This window comes from Nicotiana tabacum, chromosome 6 (assembly GCF_000715075.1).
Source record: "Nicotiana tabacum cultivar K326 chromosome 6, ASM71507v2, whole genome shotgun sequence".
Lineage (NCBI taxonomy): Eukaryota > Viridiplantae > Streptophyta > Magnoliopsida > Solanales > Solanaceae > Nicotiana > Nicotiana tabacum.
The window spans coordinates 41,292,555-41,313,888 of record NC_134085.1 but is presented as its reverse complement, the minus strand read 5'-3'; the positions used below and the strand labels follow the sequence as shown (position 1 = coordinate 41,313,888).

The following is a 21,334-nucleotide window of genomic DNA, read 5'->3' as shown; positions in this document are numbered from 1 at the left end:
GCAGGTGTGGACTCGCAGAAGTGGGCATAGAGCCGCAAATGCAGCCACAAGTGAAGGCAGCAGAGACCGTAGAATCGGAAGGGTTAACACACCTGTGGGACCGAAGATGCAGAATCTGGGTCGCAGGTGCGGAGATGGAGGTTTAGTGAAAACCGTAGAACCGGTTCCCTCAACAGCAGAAGCGGTAGCGCAAAAACGGGAATTTTGACCGCAGATGCGGATTTACTGGGCAGAAAATAAGAATTTTGAGGATTTAGTTTCAAAAGTTAGAAAATTGATTTGGAGCTCGGGAGAGGGCGATTTTGGGGGGATTTTGAAGAGGAAATCAGTGGGTAACGATTCCTACTCCCTTTTTAGTTGTATTGCTATAATCTAATCTTAGTTTTGTCATTTAATTTTTGATTTGGGATTAAAATTTAGAAAAAGTTCTTAGCCCTAAATTTCGAGTTTTGATTGGGAATTTGACATTGGACTTGAATAATTTTGGTATGGGTACACTGATGAGAGTAAGAGGATTCTGAAAATGTAAATTTTACCCGATTCGAGACGTGGGCCCGAGGGGCATTTTGGTCATATTACCTAATTTCGCGTATTAGCTTAGAATTTATTTGTGGAATCAGTTACTTGAGGTTATATTTACATTATGCAATTTAATTGAATAGATTTGGGCCATTTGGAGTCGAGAACTCGTGGCAAGAACGTGGTTTCAGGTTAATTTTGAGTCGGTTCGATGTAAGTGGCTTGCCTAACCTTGTGTAGGGGAAACTCCCCTTAGGATTTGGTATTGTTGTTATTTGAAATGCCTTGTACGTGAGGTGACGAGTGCGTACTCGTGCTAATTGTTGAAAAACATGTTTTCATTAAGTATCTTTAATTGTGTTTTCCCTTCCTGTTTATTCTACTTGCAATCAAGTCTGCTGTTAGCTTAGGGAATCATGTCTAATTGCCTCAATTGTTTTATTTACTCAACCTGCCTTATTTGGACTATGTGAAGCATGTTAGGTTAAAAATACCTGTTTTACCTTGGTGTGAAATTGAATTTAATTGAGTATTCTTCGTGTTGTTGTTGCGTATTTACTTTGAGACTACGGGACGGTATCCCGAGAGATCCCCCACACATATATATCATTTTGGACTGTAGTGCGGGATACGAAGGGATCCCCAGCACATATTGAGGATACTAAGAGATCCTTGGGATACCAAGAGATCCCCAACACATATTGAGGATACTAAGAGATCCTTGGGATACCGAGAGATCCCCAGCATACATATTGAGGATACTAAGAGATCCTCGGGATACTGAGAGATCCCTGGCACACATATTGAGGATACTAAGAGCTCCTCGGGATACTGAGAGATCCCCGAATGTTATCTTTATGTTGAGCTATACATCTTTCCGTGATTATTTTATCTCTGTTATAGTCGCTATTGTTCTTTCTATTCTATGTTATTTCTTACTGTTACACTTAATTTTACTGCCTTATTCTATACTATCACACCATATATTTCATTTAATTTCAGTAGGGCGCTGACTTTCCTCATCACTACCCGACCGAGGTTAGGCTTGGCACTTACTGAGTACCGCTGTGGTGTACTTATTCCCTTTCTGCGCATGTTTTTCATGTGCAGATCCAGGTACTTCCACTCAGTCTTATCATCCTTGAGGCGAGGCACTTTTGTAGAGAATTCAAGGTATATCTGTCGTGTCCGCAGATCGAAGAGTCCCTTTCTATTCTCAGTACTAGTATAGCCCTTCTGTATTTTCCTTGTTGATAAACATTTCTGGAGTTAGAGCTTTTTATGTAATTTTTTAGCTTGTGATTCATGGGGTTCCAGATTTTGGGAGTGTTAGGTTGAGATTCTTGTACTGTTATATGTCGGGCGGCATCTTAAACACTGTTTCATTTTGTTATCTCGGTTTTTAATTATTTTCTTTCCGAAATTGTTCCTTTTCCGCATTGTTAGGTTTACCTAGTTGTAGAGACTAGGTGCCATCACGATAGTTCATGGAGGGCGAACTGGGGCCGTGACAAGTTGGTATCAGAGCTCTAGGTTCAGAGGAGTCATGAATCAAAAGCCGGTTTATTAGAGTCTCGCGGATCGGTACGGAGACGTCTATACTTATCTGCTAGAGGCTATATAACTGTTAGGAAAATTCTACAACATTTGATTTCCTTGTCATGCGAGATTTTGATATCACAATTCTAAACTTCTATCTTTTATTCTCTCAAAGATGGTGAGGACACGTGCTACTAGAGATGATCAGACACCCGCACCCCCTACTGGAGCCGTCAGAAGTCGGGGCCGGGGTAGAGGCCGAGGATGCGCATGTGGTACAACCAGAGCACCCGTGTGAGCTGCCACCGAGGTACCACCAGCAATTCCAGCCGGAGTCCAAGCACATGATTCGGTTATTGCTGCCACTACTCCAACTCTTCAGGAGACTCTTGTGCAGTTCATGAGATGTACACCACTTTGGCTCAGGCAAGGTTGCTTCCCCTTGCTGTCGCCACATCTCAGGCTGGGGGAGGAGCATAGACTCCCACCGCCCGCACTCCTAAGCAGCAACTACATGTTGATCAGGTCCCATAGATTATTCATCTACCGTCTGTAGCCCCAGATCAGCCCGAGGATAGGGCAGCGGCTTCAGAGGATGAGCAACGGAGGCTTAAGAGGTTCAAGAAGTATGATCGTCATGTATTCAGTGGGTTAGCATCAGACAATGCCTTGGGATTTTTGGAGGAGTGTCGTCGTATCCTCCGTACTATGGGTATATCAGGATCGAGTGGGGTTTCTTTCACTACCTTCCAGCTTCGAGGAGCCGCCTCTGAGTGGTGGCGTACCTATGAGTTAGACAGTCCGGATGAGGCAGCTTCACTGACTTAGATTCGGTTTTCGGATATGTTCATGAGAGAGTTTGTTCCTCAGAGCCTTAGGGATGCATGGCGCGCAGAGTTTGAGCATTTGCGTCAGGGTACTATGACTATTTCAGAGTATGCTGTCCGTTACACTAGCTTGGCTAGACATACTCCACCCTTGGTTTCTACTGTTCACGAGAGGGTTTGCCGGTTCATTAAGGGGCTCCCAGCATCAGGTCTAGCACGACTCATGAGTTGGAGATGGATATTTCTTACCAGCAGGTGGTGAGCATTGCTAAGAGGATAGAGGGTATGCATGCTAGGGAGAGAGAGGAGAGGGACGCCAAGAGGTCTCGAGAGTCGGGCCATTATTTTGGTGCCCGTGCGACAGCTGCAGTTCGTCATGGTAGGGGTTATATGAGTCGCCCCGTTCATTTAGCTCTTCCAACAGCCCGTAGTATTCCTGCTCCTCCTAGGCCTCAGGAACCTTATTATACACCGCTAGTATCTAGTGCGCCTCCTGCATGGGGTGCTTTTAGAGGTCAGTCCAGTAGACCTGGGTAGAGCCAGTCACAGCCACCACATCCTCCCAAAACTTGTTTTGAGTGTGGTGAAACACGCCATGTGGCGAGGGATTGCCCCAGACTTGGGAGGAGTGCACCTCCATAGAATTCTCAGCCACATTGTGCCTCGTAGAGTTCTCAAGCTATGGTTACAACTCCAGTTTCTACCCTATATCCTCAGCTAGCTAAAGGTGGAGGTCGGGGAGGTAGAGGTCGCCCTAGAGGGGGAGGCCAGGCCAGATATTATGCCCTTCTTGCCCGTACCGAGGCTGTTGTCTCCGATTCTGCCATCACAGGTATTGTCATGGTTTGTCATAGAGATGCATCAGTTTTATTCAATCCAGGCTCTACCTCTTCTTATGTATCTTCTTATTTTGCCCGCATTTGGGTGTATCTCGGGATTCTTTGAGTTCTCCTATTTACATTTCTACTCATGTGAGAGATTCTCTTGTTGTGGACCGGGATTATCGGTCGTGTTTTATTGCTCTTAGTGGTTTTGATACTAGAGCCAATTTGTTATTGCTCAACATGCTAGATTTCAATGTAATCTTGGGCATGGATTGGTTGTCACTCCATTATTCTATTCTTGATTGTCACGCCAAAACCGTGACACTGGCTATGCCAGGTGATCCAAAAGTTGAGTGGAGGGGTACCTTAGATCACACTTCCAGTAGAGTTATTTCTTTCCTTAAAGCTCAGTGAATGGTTGAGATGGGGTGTGACACGTATCTAGATTATGTGAGAGATTTTAGTGTTGATACCCCTACAGTTGATTCAGTCCCAGTAGTACGAGATTTTCCTGGTGTTTTTCCAGCTGATCTTTCGGGCATGCCGCCCGATAGAGATATTTATTTTGGCATTGATCTGTTGCCGGACACTCAGCCTATTTCTATTACTCCGTATCTTATGGCCCCTCCTGAGTTGAAGGAGTTGAAGGATCAGTTATAGGAATTGCTTGATAAGGGTTTCATTCGGCCTAGTGTATCACCTTGGGGTTCTCCTGCCTTGTTTGTGAAGAAAAAGGATGGTTCTATGTGTATGTACATTGATTATCGTCAGTTGAACAAAGTTACAGTGAAGAACCGATATCCTTTGCCTCGTATTGATGATTTGTTTGACCAGCTTCGGGGTGCATGAGTGTTTTCTAAGATCAACTTGCATTTCGGTTACCATCAGCTGAAAATTCAGAGCCCTACATCCCGAAGACTACCTTCAGGACCCGGTATGGTCATTACGAGTTCCTTGTTATGTCATTTGGGCTGACCAATGCCCCAACAACCTTCATGCATTTGATGCACAGTGTGTTTTGGCCGTATCTTGACTCGTTTGTCATTGTCTTTATTGATGATATTCTGGTGTATTCCCGGAGTCGGGAAGATTATGAGCAATACCTGAGGACAGTGCTTAAGACATTTAGGGAAAAGAAGTTATATGCAAAGTTCTCGAAATGTGACTTTTGGTTGGATTCTGTGGCCTTCTTGGGTCACGTGATATCGAGTGGGGGTATACGAGTGGATCCAAAAAAAGTGGAAGCAATGCAGAGTTGGCCCAGACCATCCTCAGCTACAGAGATCCGCAATTTTCTTGGCTTGGCGGGTTATTACCGTCGATTTGTTGAGGGATTTTCATCTATTGCAGCACCTATGACCAGGCTGACCTAGAAGGGTGCTCCATTCCAGTGGATGGAAGAGTGTGAGGTGAACTTTCAGAAGCTCAAGACAGCTTTGACTACAGCCCCAGTTTTGATATTGCCTACTGGTTCGAGTTCTTATACTGTCTATTGTGATGCCCAAGGATTCTCCTTGGAGCGGTATTGATGTAGTACGGTAGGGTGATTGCTACGCATCTAAACAGTTGAAGGTATATGAGAAGAATTATCCTGTCCATGATCTTGAGTTAGCTGCTATTGTTCACACCTTGAAGATCTGGCATCATTATTTGTACGGTGTTCCTTGTGAAATTTATACTAATCACCAGATCTTGTAGCACTTTTTCAAGAAAAAGGATCTTAATTTGCGCCAGCGGAGGTGGTTAGAGCTGCTGAAGGACTATGATATCACTATTTTGTATCACTCGGGCAAGGACAATATGGTGGCCAATGCTTTGAGTTGTCGGGCAGTGAGTTTGGGAAGTTTGGCTTATTTACCAGCAGTGGAGAGGCCTATGGCGGTGAATGTTCATGCCTTAGCTAGCTAGTTTGTGAGATTGGATATTTCGGAGCCCAGTCGGGTTCTAGCCTGCATAGTTTCTCGGTCTTCCTTATTTGACCGTATCAGGGAGCATCAGTTGGATGACCCCTATTTGCTTGTCCTCAAGGATAAGGTTTAGCATGGTGATGACAGATATGTGACTATTGGAGATGATGTGTATTGAGGATGCAGGGTCAGATTTGTGTACCCCATGTGGATGGGCTTCAGGAGTTGATTCTAGAGGAGGCCCATAGTTTGCGGTATTCCATTCATCCGGGTGCCGCGAAGATGTACCAAGATTTGAGGCAGCACTATTGGTGGAGGCGGATGAAGAAGGATATAGTTAGGTTTGTAGCTCGGTGCCTCAATTGTCAAAAAGTGAAGTATGAGCACCAGAGACTGGGTGGGTTGCTTCAGTAGATAGAGATTCCAGAGTGGAAGTGGGAGAGGATCACCATGGACTTCGTAGTTGGACTCCCACGGACTTTGAAGAAGTTCGATGCCATTTGGGTGATTGTGGATCGGCTGACCAAGTCCGCGCACTTCATTCCTATATGTACTACTTACTATTCGGAGCAGTTGGCGGAGATTTATATCCGGGAGATTGTCCGTCTGCATGGTATTCCAGTTTCCGTCATTTCAGACAAAGGTATTCAGTTCACATCACGGTTCTGGAGGGCCGTACAACATGAGTTGGGTACTTGGGTAGAGTTGAGTACATCATTTCACCTTCAAACGGATGGATAGTCTGAGCGCACTATTCAGATTCATGAGGATATGCTCCGTGCGTGTGTGGTTGAGTTTGGAGGGTCTTGGGATCAGTTCTTGACATTGGCGGAGTTTGCCTACAACAATAACTATTAGTCCAGCATTCAGATGGCACCGTATGAGGCTTTATATGGTAGGCAGTGTAGATCCCCGGTGGGTTGGTTTGAGCCGGGTGAGGCTAGATTATTGGTCACAACTTGATTCAAGAGGCTTTGGAGAAGGTTAAGGTGATTCAGGATAGACTCCATACAGCCCAGTCCAGACAGAAGAGTTACGCGGACCGAAAGGTTCGTGATGTTTCCTATATGGTTGCAGAGCGGGTTCTGCTTCGGGTTTCGCCTATGAAGGGCGTTATGAGATTTGGGAAGAAAGGGAAGTTGAGTCTGAGGATTATTGGTCCTTTTGAGATATAGCGGCGCGTTGGGGAGGTTGCTTATGAGCTTGCCTTACCTCCCAGCTTGGTAGGAGTTCATCTGGTATTTCATGTTTCGATACTCCGGAGGTATCACGACGATTTGTTACACGTGTTGGATTTCAGTTCAGTCCAGTTGGACAAGGATCTATCTTATGTTGAAGAGCCGGTGGCAATATTGGACATGCAGGTTCGGAAGCTGAGGTCAAAGAACATTGCATCAGTAAAGGTTCAGTGGCGAGGTCAGCCAGTCGAGGAGGCGACCTGGGAGACCAAGTAGGATATGCGCAGCTGTTACCCTCATCTTTTCACTACTTCAGGTATGTCTCTATGCTCGTTCGAGGACGAACGAATGTTTAAATGTAGGAGGATGTAACTACTCGGCCGGTCGTTTTAAGAATTTACGCCTCGATCCCCTATTAACTGCTTTCCCCGTGTTTGTTTCTGCTATTTCGAATTGCCGGGATGTTTGGTTTTGAGTTTCGGAGAGTTTTGGGACACTTAGTCCCTAAATGAGAGTTTAAGTTTTAGAATTGGACCGTAGTCAGAACAATGTGAAGACGACCTCGGAATGGAATTCTGTTGGTTCCATTAGCTCCGTTGGGTGATTTCGGGCTTACGGGCGTGTTTAGATTGTGTATTGGAAATTCGTAACTAATTTAGGCTTGTAATGCCAAAAGTTGAATTTTGGAAGTTTTCGGTTCGATAGTGAGATTTTGATCTAAGGGTCGGAATGGAATTTCGGATGTTAGAGTAGCTCCGTAGTGTTAAATGTGACGTGTGTGCAAAATTTCAGGTCATTCGGACGAGGTTTGATAGACTTTTTGATCGAAAGCGTAATTTGAGAGTTTTTGAAGTTCTTAGGCCTGAATACATGGTTAATTGGTCGATTTGATGTTGTTTGAGTGTTTTGAAGATTTGTATAAGTTTGGATAGTGGTATATGACTTGTTCATGCTTTTTGTTCAGGTCCCGGGGGCCTCGGGGTGGTTTCGGATGGTTAACGGGGTTTTTTTGAGTTTTGGCAGCTGAAGCTTTTCCATTGCTATCATAACTGCACCTGCGGCTAGGGGACCATAGGTGCGGACTCACAGAAGTGGGCGTAGATCCGCAGATGCGTCCACAAGTGAAGGCAGTAGAGACCGCAGAAGCGGAAGGGTTAACGCACCTGCGGGACCGCAAATGCGGAATCTGGGACGCAAGTGCGGAGATGGAGGTTTAGTGAAACCGTAGAAGCGGTTTCCTCAACCACAAAAGCGGTAGCACAGAACCGGGAATTTTGACTGCAGATGCGGTTTTACTGGGCAGAAAATAAGAATTCCGAGGGTTTAGTTTTAAAAGTTAGAAAATTGATTTGAAACTCGGGAGAGGGCGATTTTGGGAGGATTTTGAAGAGGAAATCAGTGGATAACGATTCCTAATCCCTTTCTAGCTGTATTCCTATAATATAATCTTAGTTTTGTCATTTAATTTTGGATTTGGGATGAAAATTGGGGGGAAATTTGGAGAGAGTTCTTAGACCTAAATTTCGAGTTTTGATTGGGAATTTGACATTGGACTTGGATAATTTTGGTATGGATACACTCGTGAGAGTAAGAGGTTTCTGAAAATGTAAATTTTACCTGATTCCGAGATGTGGGCCCGAGGGGCATTTTGGTCATTTTACCTAATTTCGTATATTAGCTTAGAATTTATTTGTGGAATTAGTTACTTGAGGTTATATTTACATTATGCAATTTAATTGAATAGATTTGAGCCATTTGGAGTCGAGTACTCGTGGCAAGAATATGGTTTCGGGCTGATTTTGAGCCGGTTCGCGGTAAGTGGCTTGCCTAACCTTGTGTGGGGGAAACTCCCCTTAGGATTTGGTATTGTTGATATTTGAAATGCCTTGTATGTGAGGTGACAAGTACGTACTCGTGCTAATTGTTGAAAAACATGTTTTCATTAAGTATCTTTAATTGTGTTTTCCCTTCCTGTTTATTCTACTTGCAATCAAGCCTGCTGCTAGCTTAGGGAATCATGTCTAATTGCCTTAATTGTTTTATTTACTCAACCTGCCTTATTTGGATTATGTGAAGCATGTTAGGTTAGAAATACCTATTTTACCTTGGTGTGTGAAATTGAATTTATTTGAGTATTCTTCGTGTTGTTGCTGCGTGTTTACTATAGGACTACGGGACGGTATCACGGGAGATCCCCCACACATATATATAATTTTGGACTATAGTGCGGGATACCAAGAGATCCCCAACACATATTGAGGATACTAAGAGATCCTTGGGATACAAAGAGATCCCCAACACATATTGAGGATACTAAGAGATCTTTGGGATACCAAGAGATCTCAAGCATACATATTGAGGATACTAAGAGATCCTCGGGATACTGAGAGATCCCTGGAACACATACTGAGGATACTAAGAGATCTTCGGGATACTGAGAGATCCCCGGATGTTATCTCTGTGTTGAGCTGTAAATCTTTCCGTGATTATTTTGTCTCTGTTATAGTCATTGTTGTTCTTTCTATTCTATGTTATTTCTTACTGTTGCACTTAATTTTTCTACCTTATTCTATACTATCACACCTTATATTTCATTTAATTTCTGTAGGACCCTGGCTTTCCTCATCACTCCCTACCGAGGTTAGGCTTGGCACTTACTGAGTACCGTTGTGGTGTACTCATGCCCTTTCTACACATGTTTTTCATGTGCAGATCTAGGTACTTCCACTTAGTCTTATCATCATTGAGGCGAGACGCTTTTGTAGAGACTTCGAGGTATATCTGCCGCATCCGCAGACTGAAGAGTCCCTTTCTATTCTCAGTACTAGTATAGCCCTACTGTATTTTCCTTGTTGATAGACATTTCTGGAGTTAGAGCTTTTTATGTAAACTTTTAGCTTGTGATTCATGGGGTTCCGTATTTTGGGAGTGCTAGGTTGAGATTCTTGTATTGTTATACGCCGGGAGGCATCTTAAACACTGTTTCATTTTGTTAGCTCGATTTTCAATTATTTTCTTTCCAAAAATGTTCCTTTTCCACATTGTTAGGCTTACCTTGTCGTAGAGACTAGGTGTCGTCACGATAGTTCAAGGAGGGCAAACTGGGTTCGTGACACGTACGTGCGATGCGGTCAAATAAATAAACTCATCAAATAGTCAATCAAGAATTCATCAGGGAAACAATTACCCAAAGAAATGGCAACTTCTCTTTAATGGTCAAGAAAAATGATGTTTAATTTCTTTTGAAATTCATTTATCAATTCGACATGATTTAAGCAATTTAAATTATCAATAAGGTTACAAATATTTCAAGTATAGCATGCTTTCGGGTCCTAGACTACCCGGACTTAAGCATAATAGTAGCTACGTACAGACTCTCGTCACCTCGTGCATACGTAGCCCCCACAAATAGAACCACATATACAATTAATTCACCTATGTGGACAATTCCCTCTTACAAGGTTATAAAGGAGATTCACCTCTCTCCGAAAATCTATGACCGGCATTCCACGCCCTTTCGAAGACCCAAATCGATGCACAACACTCCAAAACTAGCCAATGATTATGCAAACCCATTAATATATGCTCAATTACTCATAATAATCCAATTTATAACAATTTCTAACCCCGATCGAGAAGTTGACAAAATCGCCCTCGGGCTCACATGCCCAGATTTCAAAAAATTTCGAAGATAAAGTTTGCCCAAAACCTCACAAACTCAAATATATAATTTTCTCTCAATTTCATGTCCAAAATCGTGGTCAAAATCCAAGAATATCAGTTTTCTAGGTTTTTCCATCAAACCCCAAGTTTCTACTAATTTTCATGATAAAACATATACATAATCGATGTACTGAACTCAAACTAATATAAACCACTTACCTCATGCTTGGTGGTGAAAATGACACTACCAAGTTGCTCCAAAACCGGCTCCCATAGAGGAAAAGGGGTTGAAATGAGCCAAACCCCCATTTTAAAGAAACGTCACTGTCTCCAGCCTTTTCACACCTGCGGTCACTTGACCGCTTCTGCGGTTCCGCAGGTGCGGCCCCAATACTGTTTCTGCAATTTTTCGCCAAGCCCCTCCATTCCGAATCTGCAGCTCCACACACGCAGGTGCGGTCCTTCTTCTACGGTCCACGCCTCCCCATCCAAAAATATTGCTTATACGAGTCCCCTCCCACTCCTGCGGGCCCATACCTGCGGTGCTCTTCACGCAGGTGTGGTTACGCCAAAAGCCCAGCTGCTTCAGCCCTTCCTCAAATTCCATTTTCAATCCGTTAACCACCTGGGATCCACCTAAGGACGCCGGAACCCCGTCCAATCACATCAACCAGTCCCATAACATAACATGGAACTGCTCGATGCCTCAAATCATATCAAACAACGCTTAAACCATGAATCGCTCTCCAATCCAAGCTTAAAGAACTTGAAACTTCAATTTCTACTTTTGATACTGAAACTCATCAAATTACGTTTGATTGACCTCAAATTTTGTACACAGGTCATATTCGACATTACGGACCTACTCCAACTTTCAAAATTAGAATCTGACCCCGATATCAAAAAGTCCACTTCCGGTCAAACTTCTCAAAAACTTTCAAATTTCTAACTTTAGCCAAACGACTCCAAAATGACCTACAGACCTCTGAATCCACTTTATCATGCTCCCAATACAAGAATCACCATACGGAGCTATTCCTAGACTCGGAATCTCAAATGGACATCCATAACACTGAAATGCGCTTCAACTCACATTTATTAAATTCTTCCAAAAATGCTAACTTCCACAATAGGCGTCGAAACGCTCCCGGGTCATCCAAAACCCGATCCAGACATACATCCAAGTCCAATATCATCATACGAACCTGTTGGGACCTTCAAATCCCGATTTTGAGGTCGTTTACTTTTAAATCAAACCTTACTCAATTCTTTCAACTTAAAGCTTGCGAAATGGGAATTTTCTTTCCAAATCAATTCCAAACTTCCCGACATTCAATTCTGACCATGCGTACAAGTCATAATACCTTAAGTGAAGCTGCTCATGGCCTCGAATTGCCGAACGACGCGCTAGAGCTCAAAAGGACCGGTTGGGTCGTTACATTCTCTCCCACTTAAACATACGTTCCTCCTCGAACGTGCTGAGATTTGCGCTAGAGTAGTCTGAAATTACTGTTTAACACCTCGTGCACCTACCTGTGGTAGCACAACTCAATTGAGCACATTAGCTCGACCAAATCCGAAGATATCCTCATTCATTGAGGCAAATAAGCCTTAGAGCCCAGTTCCAACATCCAGAATTCTCTGCCAGGTTTGCTTCTAACCTACGAATACCGTATCAATCACTACACAATGCACCAATATAAGATTGCATAACTTTGCTGAATTTTCACCATTCACCACATCATTCACGGACCATAATAACATTCTCTGATTATAATAACCGACATCTCTCGAATCTGATGCTCACAATGCACCTTATGACATATATAAATCTTGTTCCAACTTTTGCAATACCACCATGACAGAAGAGATGTGTAGAAATTCATAACCAGCTGCTGAGTCAACAAATCGTTGAGTCTATACTCCTGACAAGAATCATTACCTCATTCTAAACCAAATAATGGTATTTGCCCTTTAATATACTTCATATAATCCGATCGCACTGATCCTAGATCCAATAATCTCATCTCACCCAGTACGAATTACTCAGGTAATAAGCCGCCCCAGACATGACCAAAAGTCTCATATGATGCCAAAATGTGCCGATAGGCCACAAACTTGAACGTGATACATAAGGAAATCGAACTCTGGAAAGAACTACTCAACTCGCGTAGCTAATATAAACTTTCCTCAGAAAATGGGAAACAAAACACACAGAAACTAGAATATAGAAAACTGTACTCAACATCATACCATTACAACGTGCAACCTGATTCAATCAACATATCTGTGGCGGCGTACAATCTGATCCGCACATAGAACTCACATAAGGAGATACACACTGAGCTTCACCTAGAACTAGTTTGGCTGGTTGGTTTAGTGAGAATTTCTGATGGTTTTCATGTAGTATTTCATGTGATAAGAAGGAGAGGGGGAAGGAATTTTATTTGGCATGAAGGAATGAAATATGAGAGGAGGTTATGGAAAAGCAAGTCACAAAAGTAATATATATGAACTTTGGATAAGTATGAGAAAAAGTGGCTGCCCAAACTACTAAATATCTTTAGATAATATGGAAGATTTGCTGCCCAAAACATTATATATATATATATACAGTTTAATAATAATTAATCAAAAATACCATGGAAATTAATCAAAAACATCATTCCGTAGTTTGCACATATTAACATAATCTAAAGTAAGCAATTTTCAAATATAATCAAATTCACATTTAGGAAGTGCAAAGTAAAATCTATCCTCATTATAATGATGCTCAATCAAGAATGCAAATATTAGTCATAACTTTGGGACGTTACAAATCTCACCCCCTTAAATAAATTTCGGCCACAAATTTACCTTATACCAGTCTCGAAATAAATGTAGATATCGAACTTGTATATCCTCTTCTCGCACCCAAGTAGAGTCTTTGCCAGAATGATTTCTCCAAAGGACCTTCACTAAGGGGATTCTCTTTTTTCTAAGTTCTTTTATATCATGTGCTAAGATTTGGATTGGTTCTTATTTATTTATCAAATCATAACTGATTTCAATAGATTCAATCAGAAGAACATGCGATGGATCTGAGCGGTATCTTCTAAGCATAGAAACATGCAAGACATTATGGATCTTGTCTAACTCAGGTGGAAGATCTAGTTTATAAGCAACTGGGCCAACTCTCTCAAGCACTTCATAAGATCCAATAAATCGAGGACTAAGCTTACCTTTTTGACAAATCTCATATTCTTCTTCCATAGAGAAACCTTTAAAAATACCTTATCACCCGCTTTATACTCAATTTCACGCCTCTTAAGATCAGCATAAGACTTTTGTCTATTTGAAGTAATTTTAAGCGATCCTTAATGATTTTTACCCTATCTTCAGTTTGTTGCACAATCTTAAGAACCACTAATTTCCTTTCACCAGCCTCTTTCCAACAAAGAGGAGTTCTACATTTTCTCCCATATATATCATCATAAGGAGGCATGCCTATAATTGACTTGTAGCTATTATTGTAAGTACATTCTATCAAGGATAAGTGATAATGCAGGTGTCACGACCCAAGTTCTCCCTCCATGAACTGTCGTGACGGCACCTAGTCTCTATGACTAGGTAAGCCTAACAATTTGCGAAAAAAGGAAATAAAGATACAAAACTAGTAATTTACGGGGAAATATAAGAAAAAAAGTTTAAAATGCCGCTCTGCATATACCATAATAACACTCTCGACCAACAACAACAATCCCAAAACCTAGAATCTCATGAAATCACAAGCTATAGAATAACTACAAAGTGTTCTAACTCCAGAATGTCAAAACAAAAGTAAATACAGGAGAGCTAAAGCTAGAGGGGAGAATAGAGAGGGACTCCTCGGTCTGCGGGCGCGACAGATATACCTCAAAGTCTCTGAAGGTCGCCTCTCCTCACCGATAATATGGTTGGGCCAAAGAACCTGGATATTCACATGAAAAACATGTGCTGCAAAGGGAATGAGTACACCACAGAGGTACCCAGTAAGTGCCAAGCCTAACCTCGGTCGAGTAGTGACGAGGAAGGTCAGGGCCCTACTGGTTATAAACATAAAACGAGGTAAGACAGTATAAAATGTAACAGTATAATTAAAGCACTAACAGTTGAAAGAGAATAAAATCACAGGGAGAATGTAACTCAGTACAGAGAAATAGCAACAGGGTATCTCACGGGAAATCGTCCCGTAGTCCCAAACGTTAATGTGCAGAGGATCTCCCAGAATACCAATCTGTTGTCCCAAAGTAAATATCCAGTACAGGTGAATCTCCTGGGTGTCGTCCCGTAGTCTCAAATATAAATGTGCAGGGGGATCTCTCGGAATACTGATCCGTAGTCCCAAAGTAAACATGCAGGGGGATCTCCCGTGATATCGTCCCGTAGTCCCAAAGTAAACAAACAACAGTAGCAAGAAGGAAACTACAGTACTATTCGTAAATAAATAGGAATTCTACACTAAACATGATGTACATGATACAAGTAAGCAGTTAAAGACGGTAAAACAACTAGAACACATAGGCATGCTTTTCCTAACCTAAACAAGAGGCTTCAAGTACAAGAAATGCTCAATTACAAGAAAAAACACAAATATTTACTTAATAAAACAGGGGTTTTCAAAAATTTGCATGTGTACGCACTCGTCACCTCACGTACACGACACTCATATAACAAACAACACCAAAATCCTAAGGGGAGTTTCCATCACACAAGGTTAAGCAAGTCACTTACCTCAAACCGGCTCAAAATCAATCCGAAACCACGCTCTTGCCACTAGTATCCAACTCCGGGTGGCCCAAATCTAATCAAATTTATTATCATAACGTAAATACAACTACAAACAACTAATTTATCTGTATACAGTAAAATCGGAGGGTCCAATTTCTCATCATTAAGGGGCTTCGAGAAGTTATATCGAGATCTCGAGGCTGTGGGGTTGCAGTCGAGCTCTCTCCCTCGATGTTCATTTACGCTTGACCTAATGACAATGCCGAGGATGGGGAATTCCTAAGGCGAGCAGGTAACACTGGCAGAGTATGGTATCATGTCTAGCCGTCCATATCCGTATCTTTACAATTAATGCATTCTGTACTATGTTGTATTTCTCCTCCTATATAAAGGGGATCCTCACCACCTTGTAAAGGGCTGCTGTTGCTCTAACTATTCTATACAATATAAATAACAACTCTCTCTCTTTTCTCTCTAACTCACCCGCTCGAGACTACCACTTTCATTTATTGCTTTCGTACCCATTCTTTATTTATTGCTTGATATCGGCGTAAAAAGCCTCCTTTAATTATATTCTAACTATTAGTCCCTTCCCGGTTACCCCCGACCGCTCAAGCCCGAGCCCAGGCATAGACCTCAAGGCCCTTCATCGGTTAGCTTGAGGCCCGGATAGCTAACTCATTGGTTTGATTGTAATGTTGTTTTAGCTCGCATTTCACCTTTATCTTCACATATCTAGCATCCACTGCTCTAAACAACTAGCATAAAAATAGATCACATATTTTTAGAGTCTCATCAACAAATTTAATTGTTATTACCATTTTCACGGTAAACATTATCTAATGAAATCGAAGCTAAGGCAAGAAAATAGAAAAACACCCAAAAATCCTCCTTGGGCCCACGCCTCGAAATCGGGTAAAAGTTACGGATTATGAACCCCCATTCACTCACGAGTTTAACCATACAAAAATTACTCCAATCCAATACCAAAATCTTGATCAAAACCCCAAAATTAGGCCTAAGAACTTTTCCAAATTTTCCCCCAATTTCTCACCCAAAATCCGAAATTAGAAGATGAATTCATGTTTAGATTAATGGGTTATAAGCAAAAAGGAGATAAGAATCATTACCCGCAAACTTCCTTCGAAAATCTTACCAAAATTCGTCTCCTACCGAGCTCCCAATTCAATTTTGTGATATGAACTCAAAACCCTCGATTTTGAACTTTATGTTCTGCCCAGACGCGACCTTAATCGCGATCGCGGAAGCCCCCACACGATTGCGAAGAGCAACTTTGCTGGCTCCCAGATTTACCCTACGCGAACGCTATACTCTCCATGCAAATGCGATGCTTGCACTGCTTAGGTCTACGCAATCGTGGTTGACCTCACGCGATCGCGAAGAGAAACTCCCACTCCACAGCTGCCTCACTTCTTCCTCTTCGCGAACATGGCATAGCCCACACGTTCGTGATTCAACCTTCTACCAATACTACACATTCACATTCCTTTTCCTGCGATCACGTAGAACAAAATTCACTCTGCCTCATCTAAGCCTTCGCAATCGCGAGCCTCCTCACGCGATCGCGATGAAGGGAAGTCTGCAACAGAAAAACAAGAAAAATCTGATCCTTCTCCAAGTCCATTAATGGTCCGTTGAGCATCTGAAACACACCCGAGGCCCTTGGGACCTCAACTAAACATACCAAACAATCCTAAAACATCATATGAATTTAGTCCAACCCCCAAATCACATCAAACAATGCTAAAACCACGAATCACCCTCCAATCCAAACCTAAGGAACTTGAAATTTCAAGAATCCTACAACTAATTCCCAAACCAACCAAACCAAGTCCGATTGACTCCAAACTTTGTACACAAGTCACATTCAACACTACGGAGCTATTCCAAATTTTGGAATTGGATTCCGACCCCGATATCAAAATTTCATTATTGATCCGGACACTTTAAAAATTCAACTTTCGGCATTTCAAGCCTAACTAAGCTACGAACCTCCAAAACACAATCTAAACACGCCCCTAAGCCCGAAATCACCCAATAGAGCTAACGGAATCGACGGAAATTCCATTTCGATGTTGTCTTCACACTGCTCCGACTACAGAGCAAATTCTAAAGATTAAGCTTTCATTGAGGGACTAAGTGTCCTAAAACACTCTGAAAATCACAGTGAATCATCCCGGCAAATCATAATAGCAGAAACAAACACGGGGAAAGCAGTTAATAGGGTATCAGTGCATTAATTCTTAAAATGACCGGCCAGGTCATTACATCCTCCCCCTCTTAAAATATTTGTTCGTCCTTGAACGAGCATAGAGACATACCTAAAGTAGTGAAAAGATGAGGGTAACGACTGGGCATATCCTGCTCGGCCTCCCAAGTCGCCTCTTCGACCAACTGAACCCGCCACTGAACCTTCACTGATGCAATGTTCTTTGACCACAGCTTTCGAACCTGCCTGTCCAATATCACCACTGGCTCCTCAACATAAGATAGATCTTTGTCCAACTAGACTGAACTAAAATCCAACACGTGTGACGGATCACCGTGACACTTCCGGAGCATCAAAACATGAAATACCAGATGAACTTTTGCCAAGCTGGGAGGTAAGGCAACCTCATAAGCAACCTCCCCAACACGTCGCAATATCTCAAAAGGACCAATAAACCTCGGACTTAATTTACCGTTCTTCCCAAATCTCATAATGCCCTTCATAGGCAAAACCCGAAGCAAGACCCGCTCTCCAACCATATAGGAAACATCACGAACCTTTCGATTCGCATAGCTCTTCTGTTTGGACTGGTTTGTATGGAGCCTATCCTGAATCACCTTAACCTTCTCCAAGGCATCCTAAACCAAGTATGTGCCCAACAATCTAGCCCTTAACCTTCTCCAAGGCATCCTAAACCAAGTATGTGCCCAACAATCTAGCCTAGCCCGGCTCGAACCAACCCATCGGGGAACTATACCGCCTACCATACAAAGCCTCATACGATGCCATCTGAATGCTAAACTAATAACTGTTGTTGTAGGCAAACTCTGCTATTGGCAGGAACTGATCCCAAGAACCTCCAAACTCCATCACACATGAACGGAGCATATCCTCAAGGATCTGAATAGTGCGCTCGGATTGTCCGTCCGTCTAAGGGTGAAATGATGTGCTCAACTCCACTCGAGTACCCAACTCATGTTGTACGGCCCTCCAGAACCAGGATGTGAACTGTTTACCTAAGCCTAAAATGATGGAAACTGGAATACCATGCAGACGAACATACTCCCGGATATAAATCTCTATCAGCCGCTCCGAAGAATAGGTAGTACACAAAGGAATGAAGTGCGCGGACTTGGTCAGCCTATCCACAATCACCTAAATGGCATCGAACTTCCTCAAAGTCCGTGGAAGTCCAACTACGAAGTCCACGGTGATCCGCTCCCAATTCCACTCCGGAATCTCTATCTACTGAAGCAACCCACCCGATCTCTGGTGCTCATACTTTACCTGCTGACAATTGAGGCACCGAGCTACAAACCCAACTATATCCTTCTTCATCCGCCTCCACCAATAGTGCTATCTCAAATCCTGGTACATCTTCGCGACACCCAGATAAATAGAATATCGCGAACTATGGGCCTCCTCTAGAATCAACCCCCAAAGCCCATCAACATTGGGTCCACATACCCTACCCTGCATCATTAATACCACGTGTCACACCTCCTTTTTACACTACCTGAAGGTAGTAGAAGGGAGTTTTTCCACTTTAAGTGACATTATTCAAAATGAGATTATTTATTTATTTTATTCAGAGTCTCCACTTGGGATGGTTTGTTTTATGGTATCCCAAGTCACCGGTTTATTTTTAAATCCCAAATCGAGGAAAATTCAACTTTCCTTTTAAAGTCTGCGAACTAGAAATTCTGAATAAGGAATTCTGCTAACCCGAGGGAAGGTGTTAGGCACCCTTGGATTTCGTGGTTCTAGCACGGTCGCTTAAACTATTATAATTGGTCTATTATCTGATTTATTACATGTTTTAGCCTATGGTATATTTTTAACTTATTATCCGCTTTTAATTAGTTTTAGGAAGATTCAACGTTATCTAAAACATGTCTTGAGCCACGCCACATGAAATGCACCCGCAGTCCTTGACACATTTTATTTAACGTTGTTGAGATTTCGATTTGGGTCACATGAAATGCACACCCGAGTTTAAGGTAATTTAAATTATGCGCCTAAAGCTACTACGCACTTTCAAGTTTGCGAGGGCCATGGAAAATTCAACTAAATGGCACACCTCGATTTCTAAAGGATTAAAATTAATTAAGTGAGGACCATGGGTTATTGATTGAACTTATTTGATGAAAAGAGTATTTTGAGGAATTAAAATTACTATAATCTTTCAGAACATGTATAAGCAACTATTAAGACAAATTAAAATCATCCAGAATATGTATAAGCACCTATTATGACAAACATTTGGATAACAACAATCTAAACATGAGGAAGCAAAATGCCAAATAACTACCTAAAGTAACGAAACAAAGGGAAAAACATTCATGGCTAAACTTCAATACCATATAGAGTCAGCAAGAAATAGCAGCTAACGAATATCATATATATCCTGCTAAAATACATACGCCCTCTTACTGTTTTCAATAGTTTTGAGCTTCAAACTTTTAAAATTTTTTTTTAGCAAGTTAATCCATGGTAAATATTATTATAAACAACAACTGAAAGAAATAATCATGAAACTAGGAATTTTTTTATTGTTTCTTCCTTACAAACGCTCAATTAACATCTCAGTATCGTGAATTCAACCAAGTCTGTTTGTTAATTGCTTCCAGTTGTTAATCAACTAACTGATTCATTGATGGGAAAAATTTATTTATGCAAGTATAACACCTCATTGTTGATTTGCACACAATATAATGATGCCATAAATAATATATTTGTCCAATGGAGATGGTGGTGCAGTTTAAGCAAATCATAAATCTTGTTGAAGTAAGACATCAAACCAGATCAAGTATATTTATATATCCAAATGTAATTTCAAGATTCAAAAGATGTACCTCACTTGAAGAGAGCAGAAGTACCCAACTCCTGAATGAAGGCTAACTTGGAAAAGCAAAGAAATTAACTAGGAGTCCAGCAAAGTTGCAACCCGCAACAACGAGCAGCCTTCTTAGCTCTCGATTTAGCCTTGAAAAAAAACCAACTCAAATATTTCGACATTCCCAGTATATTTGAAGTGGCCGCCAAAGCAACACTCTGATTTGAAAACGAAAATCAACAAAAAAAAAAATAGAGCAGTATTTGCAGAGCACGAATTCAATTTTATTGCTGAATATTTTGGTTTTCAGTTATTTACTCTCAACTTCCGATCTGATCTCATGAGCAAGATGGTTGGAGAAGAAAGAGTTATTACTTTTTTTTTGTTTTGGCGCTGGCAAATTGCGCAGAAACATCGGGGTTCTGATTTTCTCTGTGTGTGTTTTCGAAAAAATGAAAATGAAGAAAAAAAGAAGAGGGGTCTATTTGTGTGCAATTTTGGAGAGGAAAGGTATGATTTTGCTTGGATTTCTATAGAAGGAGAAGAAGGGAGCGTCGTTTCGCTTCTCAAGAGGTCTAAGGAACCGATCCTTCCTCTTGGTCTTAGCTAGGTTTTTAATTTAAAAGGGGGAGGTTGGGTCAGGCGCGTCGAGTCGAGTTTTGGGCCTGGGCGGTTTGGACGGGTTTGGGTAGTTTTTAGGGTGGGATTTGGGCCTGATTTAGGTACAAGAATTAGCCTAATTCATATTACCCCTCTTTCATTCCTTTTCCTTTGTTTTCTTTTTCTTCTTCTTTAATTAAAAATCCTAAAATTAAAATTCTAGATTATCAAAAAATATGAAATTAAACTAATTAACTATATAAAAATTATAAACCTCACTTAAATCTATATTAAAAGTGGAAAATCAATAAACCAAAATTAAAAGACAAAAATGTAAAAATGAGCTATTTTTTGTGATTTTTAATTTTTTATAAAGGAAATAATTACTGATTAATTCTAACAATCTAAACAAATCCTAAATGCAATGCATGATATTTTTGGTATTTTTTTTATGATAAAAAT

General features: G+C 41.5%; 1 long non-coding RNA gene across 1 annotated transcript; it reads right to left on the bottom strand.

Annotated features, from left to right (window-relative positions):
• Window positions 1-14,128: 14,128 nt before the first annotated feature.
• On the bottom strand, window positions 14,129-21,231 carry LOC107828873 (uncharacterized). The gene is made up of 2 exons (XR_012710313.1): window positions 20,292-21,231; window positions 14,129-15,279 (listed from the first exon to the last, which is right to left on the bottom strand). It is a non-coding gene; the product is annotated as an uncharacterized LOC107828873 (long non-coding RNA).
• Between the last annotated feature and the right edge of the window lie 103 nt (window positions 21,232-21,334).